The following is a 13,325-nucleotide window of genomic DNA, read 5'->3' as shown; positions in this document are numbered from 1 at the left end:
TCTTGTTAATAGGTTAGTTCCAGAAAATGCACGAATATGACATAAAGTGTGCATAAAACATGTAGATAACATCAATAATGTGGCATGGAACATAAGAAATTATCGATACGTCGGAGACGTATCAGACTCATGATAAGAATGCTTTATGTGATAGTTATATTGTTGAGTTTGCTCATGATGCTACTGAAAGTTATTATGAGAGAGGAAAATATGGTTGTAGAAATTTTCATGTTACTAAAATGCCTCTCTATGTGCTGAAATTTTTGAAGCTACACTTGTTTTATCTTCCTATGCTTGTCACTTTGCTCTTCATGAACTTGTTTATTTACAAGATTCCTATGCATAGGAAGCATGTTAGACTTAAATGTGTTTTGAATTTTCTTCTTGATGCTCTCTTTTGCTTCAAATACTATTTCTTGCGAGTGCATCATTAAAACTGCTGAGCCCATCTTAATGGCTATAAAGAAAGAACTTCTTGGGAGATAACCCATGTGTTTATTTTGCTACAGTACCTTTGTTTTATATTTGTGTCTTGGAAGTTGTTACTACTATAGCAACCTCTCCTTATCTTAGTTTTGTGTTTTGTTGTGCCAAGTAAAGTCGTTGATAGTAAGGTTCATACTAGATTTGGATTACTGCGCAGAAACAGATTTCTTTGCTGTCACGAATCTGGGCAAAATTCTCTGTAGGTAACTCAGAAAATTATTCCAATTTACGTGAGTGATCCTCAGATATGTACGCAACTTTCATTCAATTTGAGCATTTTCATTTGAGCAAGTATGGTGCCTCAATAAAATTCGTCATTACAAACTGTTCTGTTTTGACAGATTCTGCCTTTTATTTCGCATTGCCTATTTTGATATGTTCGATGGATTTTTCGATTCCATTGACTTTCAGTAGCTTTGTGCAATGTCCAGAAGTGTTAAGAATGATTATGTAACCTCTGAACATGTATATTTTTATTGTGCACTAACCCTCTAATGAGTTGTTTTGAGTTTGGTGTGGAGGAAGTTTTCAAGGATCAAGAGAGGGAGATGATACAACATGATCAAGGAGAGTGAAAGCTCTAAGCTTGGGGATGCCCCGGTGGTTCACCCCTGCATATTTCAAGAAGACTCAAGCATCTAAGCTTGGGGATGCCCAAGGCATCCCCTTCTTCATCGACAAATTATCAGGTTCCTTCTCTTGAAACTATATTTTTATTCGGTCACACCTTATGTACTTTACTTGGAGCGTCTGTTTGTTTTCGTTTTTGTTTTTGTTTGAATAAATGCTTGTGTGGGAGAGAGACACGCTCCGCTGGTTCATATGAACACATGTGTTCTTAGCTTTTAATTTTCATGGCGAAGGTTGAAACTGCTTCGTTAATTGTTATCTGGTTGGAATTGGAAAATGCTACATGTAGTAATTGCTATAATGTCTTGGATAATGTGATACTTGGCAATTGTTGTGCTCATGTTTAAGCTCTTGCATCATATGCTTTGCACCCATTAATGAAGAAATACATAGAGCTTGCTAAAATTTGGTTTGCATATTTGGTCTCTCTAAAGTCTAGATAATTTCTAGTATTGAGTTTGAACAACAAGGAAGACGGTGTAGAGTCTTATAATGTTTACAATATGTCTTTTATGTGAGTTTTGTTGCACCGCTTCATCCTTGTGTTTGTTTCAAATAGCCTTGCTAGCCTAAGCCTTGTATCGAGAGGGAATACTTCTCATGCATCCAAATCCTTGAGCCAACCACTATGCCATTTGTGTCCACCATACCTACCTACTACATGGTATTTCTCCGCCATTCCAAAGTAAATTGCTTGAGTGCTACCTTTAAAATTTCCATTCTTCACCTTTACAATATATAGCTCATGGGACAAATAGCCTAAAAACTATTGTGGTATTGAATATGTACTTATGCATTTTATCTCTTATTAAGTTGCTTGTTGTGCGATAACCATGTTCCTGGGGACGCCATCAACTACTCTTTGTTGAATATCATGTGAGTTGCTATGCATGTTCGTCTTGTCTGAAGTAAGGGAGATTTACCACTAAAATGGTTAGAGCATTGCATAATGTTAGAGAAGAACATTGGGCCGCTAACTAAAGCCATGATCCATGGTGGAAGTTTCAGTTTTGGACAAATATCCTCAATCTCATATGAGAAAATTAACTGTTGTTGAATGCTTATGCATAAAAGAGGAGTCCATTATCTGTTGTCTATGTTGTCCCGGTATGGATGTCTAAGTTGAGAATAATCAATAGCGAGAAATCCAATGCGAGCTTTCTCCTTAGACCTTTGTACTGGCGGCATAGAGGTACCCCTTTGTGACACTTGGTTAAAACATGTGCACTGCGATAATCTGTTCACCTATCTCTCTCCACCTCAAGAAGCAAACACTTGTGTGAACTGTGCATTGATTCCTACATACTTGCATATTGCACTTGTTATATTACTTTACATTGACAATATCCATGAGATATACATGTTATAAGTTGAAAGCAACCGCTGAAACTTCAACTTCCTTTGTGTTGCTTCAATACCTTTACTTTGAATTATTGCTTTATGAGTTAACTCTTATGCAAGACTTATTGATGCTTGTCTTGAAGTACTATTCATGAAAAGTCTTTGCTATATGATTCATTTGTTTACTCATGTCATTTACATTGTTTTGATCGCTGCATTCATTACATGTGCTTACAATAGTATGATCAAGTTTATGATGGAGGTAATTGCACCACAGGTACAAGAACTTGCATCTTATGTGCATTTTCATACAACATCTTCCAAAACGTGTTCCACTCATACAACAACTTGTCCAATATGTGCATAGTTCATACAATTGAATGTGGTGGCGACACGTGGCAGTTTAGAGGCGGGAGAGGAAGTTTTGCATCGCAACGTTTGACAAACTGGATAATTACAAAGAGGTCCTCCCACATCTCTGTATAACGAGCACGCAGAAATCACGCGCACGGACGTAGCCTTCCTTCTTTCTGTTCGTCGTGGGTGGCGAGGACGCAGCCGAGTTCGTCGACGGCGGCGGCGGACATGGCGGACGATCCACGCCGGCGAGAGTGGCGAGAGGAACCTCCGCAGTATGGTACGTCTCGTGGCCGTCCTCGTTTTCTGTTTCTCCTCTTCTTCTCCTTGTTTCTCCTCCACGGCCATGGATTTTCGTGGGGCCGATCTAGCCCTGTGTGGACGATTAGCTGCGCAAAATCAGTGGGAGACGTCGTTGTACTGCTTAGGGATGGGTTTGGGGAAGCTTTTGGTCAAGATGGTAGGTGTTCATGTGAGGCGCCAATCTTCTGTTGATCGGAAAAGCTGCGATTTTGTGTGATGAACAAGTCAAATCAGCTCGGACCAATGCTTCTATTCCATTGGTGTTATTGTGTTTGCAACAATGTAGCAGTAATCCATCTAGTTTATGCAGCTTAGGTCCAAATCGAAGCTGCACAAGTTTACTGTTTAACTGTTAACTGAATTTTAACTGCAAATGTAGAGGTGGAAAAGCTGCCATTTTTTATGATGAATAAGTCGAATCAGCTCGGACCAATGCATCTACTCCATTGCTGCTATTGTGTTTGTAACAATGTAGCAGTAATCCATCATGTTTGCTGAAGTTTATGACCAAATGGAAGCTGCACAAGTTAACTGAATTTTAACACTTGAAGTTTTAACTGAATTTTGACACTTCCTGCAGATGATCCAGACAGATTTACTGTTGAGTTTGAGCACAATGGGTTTTTCTATGGTCTGAAGGAGCATTTGGAGTACATTGGTGGGACTGTGGATTTCTTTGACAATTGCAACACTGATACTTTCTCACTTCTCTGGCTTGTGGATTTTCTTAAGCAAGGAGGGAATGAAATGACAGAGAGAACAAAGTTCTACTGGTGTGTTCCTGGGACTGACATGAGAGATGAATTGTGTCTCATTGATAATGATGGTGACATTCTTGCAATGATGGCAGCTGTGAGAGAGGTGAAGACGCTGTCAGTTATGGTTGATCACAACAATTTCTTGCAGGGGCTGAGGACAGATGTTGTGGTGCCAATTCCAAGGAAATACACTGCAGGTGGAGAAGAAACAGAGCAAGAGAAAGAGAATGTTGATGAAGAACCACTGTCATCTGCATGTCTGTCATCAGGAGAACCACAAAGTGAGGATGAGGATGATTCTGACACTGACAGTGACTTCTATGACAGTGATTATGATGCTGAAGATGGTGATGATGATCTGTTTGCAGACAACATTGACAAAGATGTTAATGACCACAATGAGTGCACAGACATTATTGAGTTTGAAGATGATGCTGGGCTTGAACATGATAATCTGAAACTGAGCAATGAGCAGCAGAAGCTTTTGGAATACAGGTTCAAAGAATTCAATCCTGAAGTAGACATGACAACCCCTGTCTTCAAAGTTGGAATGTTATTTTCTAGCATGGCTGAATTTAGGAAGGCTTTGACAGCTTATGGTGTGAATGAGAGAGTAAAGATTAGGAAGTCAAGGAATGAAGCAACTAGGCTTGATGCTCATTGTGAGGAAGGATGTCCTTGGATGATCAAGGTTTCAGAAGAGAGGAGGGAGGGAGCCATTGTAGTGAGACAGCATTGCAGTGAGCACACTTGTGAGAGGTACTGGGAGTTGAAGTCATTGACAGCTCCTTTCCTTACTCAGATCTTCATTGATGAATTCAGAGATAACCAAAAGCTTGGTTTGAAAGCATTTGCAGCAAAAGTACAAAGGAAATTCAATATGTGCCCAAACAGATTTAAGTTGGGAAGGGCCAGAAAGGCAGCACTTAACATAATCCATGGGGATGAAAAGGAGCAGTTTGCCCTGTTATGTGACTATGGGCAGGAGTTGAGGAGAGCAAATCCTGGATCAAGATTCTTCCTGAGCACCAATCAAATTAAAGAAGCTGCAGATGATGTTCCCAAAGAGCATCTAGCCACATTGTATTGGTCATATGATGCATGCAAGAGGGGTTTCTTGGAAGGTTGTAGGCCTCTGATATGCATAGATGGATGTCACATTAAAACAAGGTACAAAGGAAATTTGTTGACAGCAGTAGGCATTGATCCAAATGACTGCATCTATCCTATTGCAATGGGACTAGTAGAAGTTGAATGCACTAGCTCATGGGAATGGTTCCTGACAACACTAAGGGATGATTTAGGGATTACAAACACTGGTCCTTTCACTATCATGAGTGACAGACAGAAGGTATGTCACTATCTACTCAACACTGGTCCTACTTATTCATGCCTTAGAGCATCTCCACTCGTCCCCCCGAACAGGCCCCCGGCGAGCGTTTTTTCCATCCGGACGGCGTAATTCAGCCCAGTCGCGCCCCCGGTTCCTCGTTTTCGTCCGGATTTGGGCCTAAATCCATCCGGCGATCCCACGACATCCCCGGCCCCCCGGGGAGCGCTCGGGGACTCCGGACGAAGCGAAAGCGCGCGTGGCCCCAACTTGTCGGCGACAATGGCCTCCGATCTACGGCAAAACCCTCGTCTTCCCGATCTACGGCAAAACCCTCGTCTTCCCGATCTACGGCAAAACCCTCGTCGAACGAAAGCTTTGAACTCTCAAAGTGGTGCAACATAGATAGATTATATATATATTTCGAATATAATTCGAATAAACATAAAAATTACATATAAAAACTTTAAAACTAAACTACTTCTTCTTCTTCTTAGAAGGCCCCGCCTCATCGTCGTCGCGGCGACGCTTCCGGCTCGCCACCTCCTCGTCGGAGGAAGTTGAGTCCTCGTCGTCGTCCTCATCAGCTTCTTCGTCCTCCTCCCCCTGCTCCTCCTCCTCTTCCTCGGCCTCTTCCTCGGCCTGCTCCTCGGCCTGCTCCACGGCCTCTTCGTCCTCCTCCTCGTCGTCCCACTCGTCCTCGCTGGCCGGCGGGGGGGAATCGTCGCTGCTGGACGATGCAGCTGGCTCCCACCAATGGCGCCATCCAGGCGGCTTCCCCTCGCTGTCGGTGTCCGATGGCCAAGAGATATCGCTCATGGTTGACGGAGGATGGTGACGAGAGAACAGATGAATGGCGTCGCCCGTCGAAAACCGTATATGTAGGTCTCTCGACGACAGAGAGCGCCGGTTGCTCTTCCGCGGAGTTCGTGCTCCATTACGGCGGTTCTCGCATCGAGGCCACTTCGACCGTTCCCGACGAGTCGTTCCGGCTCTCCAGTCCACTTCGCGACGGTTCAATGCGTCGAGGGAACTCCGACGATTGCCCTTCCCGGTGACTGCGCCGTCGCTATGCACGCGGTGGGTGCGCGTCCATGGGCTCGCGGCTGGAAAAATGGGCCTCCCCAGGCCAAAAACTACATCCATCCGGCGCTAAATTTCGCCGGATTTGGGCGTGGGGAGCCCAAACGAGTGGGGATGCTCTTACATTCTTATTCAGACAAACTAGATGATTGAAACAGCAACAAACTAAATGCCTAGTGCTTTAACCTTTCCTATGATAAACTAGGCCCTTGTCCTTGCCTCTACCAATCTTCAGAGCATCTCTCATCTTCTTCATTCCCTTCTTCAGCCAGCACAACATAACTCCAGCCTTCACCTTTTCTTCAAGATTTGGTGACACATGGTACCTTCTTGGCTTGTCTGTTGGTTTTGGTCTGTCTGTTGGAAGTTGGATCACCTGTGTAGTCCTAAAGCTCTCACCTAGCTGCTTCAGTGCAACAGCTGCTTCTTGCTCTTCCCTCAGCCTAGCAGCAGCTTCTTCCTCCTCCCTGCGCCTTGCAGCAGCAGCTTCCCTCTCTTCCAAGGTTCTCCTATGATACACTAGCAAGTGCTTGTCTGCCCTAGCCATGGATGCACTTCTGGACAGAGAGGCATCTCTGGAGCCAAAGGCACCAGTAGAGCCAGTGCTCCTCCTCCAACTAATGGCATTGTCCATCTTTGCTTGCATTTCTGCTTCAGTACATGGATGCCATTTATAGGATGCAGCACAATGGCATCAGCACACAAGCTGAACAGAAGGCACACTTGCTGAACACATGTAGACAAGTCATTGAGTTTGATCTGTTCTGTCTAGCCAGAAAAGGGAAAAGAATATTCTCTATTTGTGCATAATTTACTTTTTCAGTCGACCTGCCATATTCTGAAGAATATTCTCTGATTAACATTGTCTCTACATTACAGGGCCTCATCAATGCAGTGAAGAAAGTTTTCCCTGATTCAGAACATAGGCACTGTGTGAGACACATTTACCAGAATTTTCACAAGAAACACAAAGGGCAAACTCTGAAGAATGATCTATGGGCAGTTGCAAGGTCTACAAATATTCCAACTTGGGAAAGAAATATGGAAAAATTGAAAGTGGACAGTGAAGAAGCTTGGGCATGGGTGGAGGAACTGCAGCCAAATACATGGATTAAAGCTTTCTTCAATGATTTCCCAAAATGTGACATGCTTCTGAATAATCATTCTGAAGTATTTAACAGCTACATTCTTGAGGCTAGAGAGTTTCCTGTGCTATCAATGTTGGAAACCATTTTCAGCAAAATCATGCATAGAAATGTGGCAAAGCAAAAAGAGGCAGATACATGGGCTGGTACTATTTGCCCCAAGATAAAGAAAAAAATAGATAAAATGACAGAATGGGCAAAGAATCTAGGAGCATCACATGCTGGAAATGGTGTCTACCATGTCACATCAAATGAATATGAGAAAACCTACAATGTTGACATGGTCAGCAGGCAATGTGATTGCAGGAGATGGCAACTTACAGGGATTCCTTGTCATCATGTCATTGCTTGTTGCAGAGCAGATAGACTCCAAGTGGACAAGCTTGTGCATAGCTGTTATAGCATAGACACATTCAAGAAAGCTTATGCATACAATTTGACTCCTCTTAGATCCAGGGTTCATTGGGAAAAAATGAATGGACCAATTGTGCATCCTCCAATCTACACAAAGGTCATGGGAAGTCCAAAGAAGAACAGAAGGAAAACTCCAGAGGAAAAGGAGGAACATGGAGTCAAATCCATCACAAGAGCAGGTGTGACTATGCACTGCTCTGTGTGTGGAAACCCCAACCATAATAAAAAAGGACATGCCAAGTGGGTATTGGATAACCTAAATGGAGCTACCAATGTGGAAGATGATGATGTGGATGATCCTTCTGTCATGCAGCACTTAATGCCTATCACTCCTGACCCTAGAAATGATCCAATGCATCAAATGAGAACACTGGTGCATCAAATGGGCATAGAGGTAACTCCATGATCCAAGCCTAAATTTTCAATCTATGTTATTTGATTCAATGTTTCTCTGTACCAATGTGTCAACAAATGTTTCAACAGGCAGCAGCTCACTTCCCTCTACCAAGAGTGCAACAACCATTACCTGAAGAAAGTGCCTTTGTAGTGTCTGCAAGAGAGGAACTACCACCTACAAGGCTAACCACTGCAAGTGCAAGTGCAAGAGGAAGAGGAGCTGGAAGAGGAGGAGCAAGAGAAGCTGGAAGAGGCAGAGCTAATGCACAAGCAGATAGAGGAAGAGCAAGAGGAAGAGGAGGAGGCAGAGGAGGAGCAAGTGAAACAGGAAGAGGAGGAGGAAGACAAGCTGGCAGAGGAGGTGCAAGTGCAAGAGGAAGAGGAGCTGGCAGAGGAGGAGCAAGTGAAACAGGAAGAGGTAAAGGAAGGAAAAGAAAAGAGCCAAATATGGCAGAGGAGGCCAGTTCATCACAGCCAACTGTGCCAACTTCATCAAATGCAAGAAGAAGAGGTTACAACACAGGTCCAGGATCAACCTACTACTTGCTGTTTGGTGATGACCAACCCAGAAATGAGCAACCCAGAAGTGAGTTGCCTGATTTGAATGAGGCATTCCCAAGTGACAATCCAGAAGAAATTCCAGTTAGTCAGACAGCACCTCAGTGATGAATTTGTAATGTTCTAAGTGAATGATGTTTAGGATCATATTTATATTTGTAAACACTTGAATGCTATCAGTGCTACTGAAATGATGTTTGAACCCTACAATTTGTCTTCCTCTGTTACTGATGCCTGAATGCAAAGCAAGTACTTGTTGGAATTGAAGCAAAGATTGATATTTATTCCATAAACAGAGTTGATTACAAGCATGGTTTTCATCTAAACAAGCATGGTTACAACCCTTGTTTTCATCTAACCAAGCATGGTTACAAGCATAGTTGCTTACAAGCATAGTTCATATTTATTCCAACTACATTTCCCAATTCTACCTCACACTGATCATAGCAACAAACACTAAGCAGACAGAGAACAAGCACACCATTAGACATTCCCTCCAATCCCTCCTTCTAAGCTCCTGCCTATGTTTCTTCAGCAACTTCTTGTTCTCTGCCTTCCTCATCTCTAGTTGTAGCTCCAACCCCTTTAGCTCCATCAGCAGCAATGCATTCTCCTCTTGAAGTTTCTTCTTCTGCACAAACATCAACATCAACCAAGTCAGCAGCAAAGCAAGAACAAACATCAACCTAGTCTAAACTGAATTTCAGTTAACACACCAATTTCAGTTAACACAGAAAATTGACTCACCATTGTAGATGGAGACGATGATCCTCCTGCTGTCTTCCAGAAGTACTCACCTGTGATCGTCGCCCACGGATCTCCCTCCTTCCAGATGTGCATGTCCTCATCCTTCAGTTTGCTGGGGGTGGTGGCGGGGGAGGCTGCCGCAGGCTGGCCAGCTGAGCCTCCATGGCGCCAATCTGCTCCTCCAGATTGCTTGGAATTGCCGGCCGCCAGCAATTGGGCTCTGCCATGGCCGCCCTCTCCTCCTCCGATGCTAGAGTGCAGTATAGGAGCATGTACTTCTGGACTAGCTTCTCGTACCTCCATTGCCGAGTCTCCTCCGCAACCCTCTCCTCTGTCGCCGCATTGCTGCCATGGCCTTCCTCCGCCACCGCATGTCCCAGCCCTCCGCGACGGCCACGAGCAGGTGCTGGTGCTGGAGCCACGGGCCTGCCCCTCCACCGCAGCCCTCCGCGACGGGCAAACTCTGGCGGCGGCGTCCGGCCCGTGCTGTCCATGCTCCCCTCCCCTTGGTCCGCCATGCATCTAGGGTTTGCTTCTGGTCGCCGCCGTAGAGAGGAGAAGAAAGGGGAACGAGCGGAGAGGAGAAGAAAGTGGAAAGCGACGAGCGGACAGGAGAAGAAATGGCTGCGTCTGGTCGCGCGCGATTGTCGCATTCTGTAAGGACTTTTCTGCAAAAATGGATTGACGGTTGACCAGGGACACGTGGCAGCTCCAGAGACCAGTTGTACCAACGGTGCACATCCAGGACAAGTTGTTGTACCACCTGAACAAACTTTTCAAGTTTTTGTATGAAAATGCACATAGAGTGCAAGTTCTTGTACCTGTGGTGCAATTACCTCTTTATGATGGCATGTCACTCCAGAAATTATCTTTGTTATCGTTTACCTGCTCGGGACGAGCAGAAACTAAGCTTGGGGATGCTGATACGTCTCCGACGTATCGATAATTTCTTATGTTCCATGCCACATTATTGATGATATCTACATGTTTTATGCACACTTTATGTCATATTTATGCGTTTTCCGGAACTAACCTATTGACGAGATGCCGAAGGGCCAGTTGCTGTTTTCTGCTGTTTTTGGTTTCAGAAATCCTAGTAAGGAAATATTCTCGGAATCGGACGAAATCAACGCCCAGCATCCTATTTTTCCACGAAGCTTCCAGAACACCCGAGAGTCGCCAGAGGGGAGCCCTGGTGGGCCCAGGAGGTAGGCCGGCGCGGCCCAGGCCCTGGCCGCGCCGCCTTACCCTCTCACCGCCTCTTCGACCCTCCGACTCCGCCTCTTCGCCTATATAAAGGTCCTCGACCTAAAACCTCGATACGAAAAAGCCACGGTACGAGAAACCTTCCAGAACTGCCGCCATCGCGAAGCCAAGATCTGGGGGACAGGAGTCTCTGTTTCGGCACGCCGCCGGGACGGGGAAGTGCCCCCGGAAGGCTTCTCCATCGACACCACCGCCATCTTCATCACCGCTGCTGTCTCCCATGAGGAGGGAGTAGTTCTCCATCGAGGCTAAGGGCTGTACCGGTAGCTATGTGGTTAATCTCTCTCCTATGTACTTCAATACAATAATCTCATGAGCTGCCTTACATGATTGAGATTCATATGATGATGCTTGTAATCTAGATGTCATTATGCTAGTCAAGTGGATTTTACTTATGTGATCTCCGGAGACTCCTTGTCCCACGTGTGTAAAGGTGACAGTGTGTGCACCGTGTGGGTCTCTTAGGCTATATTTCACAGAATACTTATTCACTGTTATGAATGGCATAGTGAAGTGCTTATTTATATCTCTTTATGATTGCAATGTGTTTTGTATCACAATTTATCTATGTGCTACTCTAGTGATGTTATTAAAGTAGTTTATTCTTCCTGCACGGTGTAATGGTGAGTGTGTGCATCGTGTTAGTACTTGGCGTAGGCTATGATTGTGATCTCTTGTAGATTATGAAGTTAACTATTGCTATGATAGTATTGATGTGATCTATGCCTCCATTCGTAGCGTGAAGGTGACAGTGTGCATGCTATGTTAGTACTTGGTTTGGTTATGTTGATCTGTCATGCACTCTAAGATTATTTAAATATGAACATCGAATATTGTGGAGCTTGTTAACTCCGGCATTGAGGGTTCGTGTAATACTACACAGTTAGTGGTGTTCATCATCCAACAAGAGGGTGTAGAGTCTAGCATCTATCTATTTATTCTGCTATGTGATCAATGTTGAGAGTATCCACTAGTGAAAGTATGATCCCTAGGCCTTGTTCCTAAATACTGCTATCGCTGCTTGTTTACTGTTTTACTGTCTGCAATATTACCACCATCAACCACACGCCAGTCTTGGGCAGCCAAGCACTTTTCTGGCGCCGTTACTACTGCTCATACTTATTCATACCACTTGTATTTCACTATCTCTTCGCCGAACTAGTGCACCTATTAGGTGTGTTGGGGACACAAGAGACTTCTTGCTTTGTGGTTGCAGGGTTGCTTGAGAGGGATATCTTTGACCTCTTCCTCCCTGAGTTCGATAAACCTTGGGTGATCCACTTAAGGGAAACTTGCTGCTGTTCTACAAACCTCTGCTCTTGGAGGCCCAACACTGTCTACAAGAATAGAAGCTCCCGTAGACATCACAGCTCTTTTTGTAAAATTATTGGGTAAGCGGATGAAGCCACTAGTCCATTGGTGAAAGTTGCCCAACAAGATTGAAAGATAAACACCACATACTTCCTCATGAGCTATAAAACATTGACACAAATCAGAGGTGATAAATTTTGAATTGTTTAAAGGTAGCACTCAAGCAATTTACTTTGGAATGGCGGAGAAATACCATGTAGTAGGTAGGTATGGTGGACACAAATGGCATAGTGGTTGGCTCAAGTATTTTGGATGCATGAGAAGTATTCCCTCTCGATACAAGGTTTTAGGCTAGCAAGGCTATTTGAAACAAGCACAAGGATGAAGCGGTGCAGCAAAACTCATATAAAAGACATATTGTAAACATTATAAGACTCTACACTGTCTTCCTTGTTGTTCAAACTCAATACTAGAAATTATCTAGACCTTAGATAGACCAATTATGCAAACCAAATTTTAGCATGCTCTATGTATTTCTTCATTAATAGGTGCAAAGTATATGATGCAAGAGCTTAAACATGAGCACAACAATTGCCAAGTATCACATTATCAAAGACATTATAGCAAATTACTACATGTATCATTTTCCAATTCCAACCATATAACAATTTAACGAAGAAGAAACTTCGCCATGAATATTATGAGTAAAGCCTAAGGACATATTTGTCCATATGCAACAGCGGAGCGTGTCTCTCTCCCACACAATGAATGCTAGGATCCATTTTATTCAAACAAAACAAAAACAAAAACAAACTGACGCTCCAAGTAAAGCACATAAGATGTGACGGAATAAAAATATAGTTTCAGGGGAGGAACCTGATAATGTTGTCGATGAAGAAGGGGATGCCTTGGGCATCCCCAAGCTTAGACGCTTGAGTCTTCTTGATATATGCAGGGGTGAACTACCGGGGCATCCCCAAGCTTAGAGCTTTCACTCTCCTTGATCATGTTGTATCATCTCCCTCTCTTGATCCTTGAAAACTTCCTCCACACCAAACTCAAAACAACTCATTAGAGAGTTAGTGCACAATCAAAATATACATGTTCAGAGGTGACATAATCATTCTTAACACTTCTAGATATTGCACAAAGCTACTGAAAGTCAATGGAATCAAAATATCCATCGAGCATGTCAAAACA

Source organism: Lolium perenne, chromosome 3, assembly GCF_019359855.2.
Source record: "Lolium perenne isolate Kyuss_39 chromosome 3, Kyuss_2.0, whole genome shotgun sequence".
Classification (NCBI taxonomy): Eukaryota; Viridiplantae; Streptophyta; class Magnoliopsida; order Poales; family Poaceae; genus Lolium; species Lolium perenne.
Note: the sequence above shows the minus strand (reverse complement) of the source record.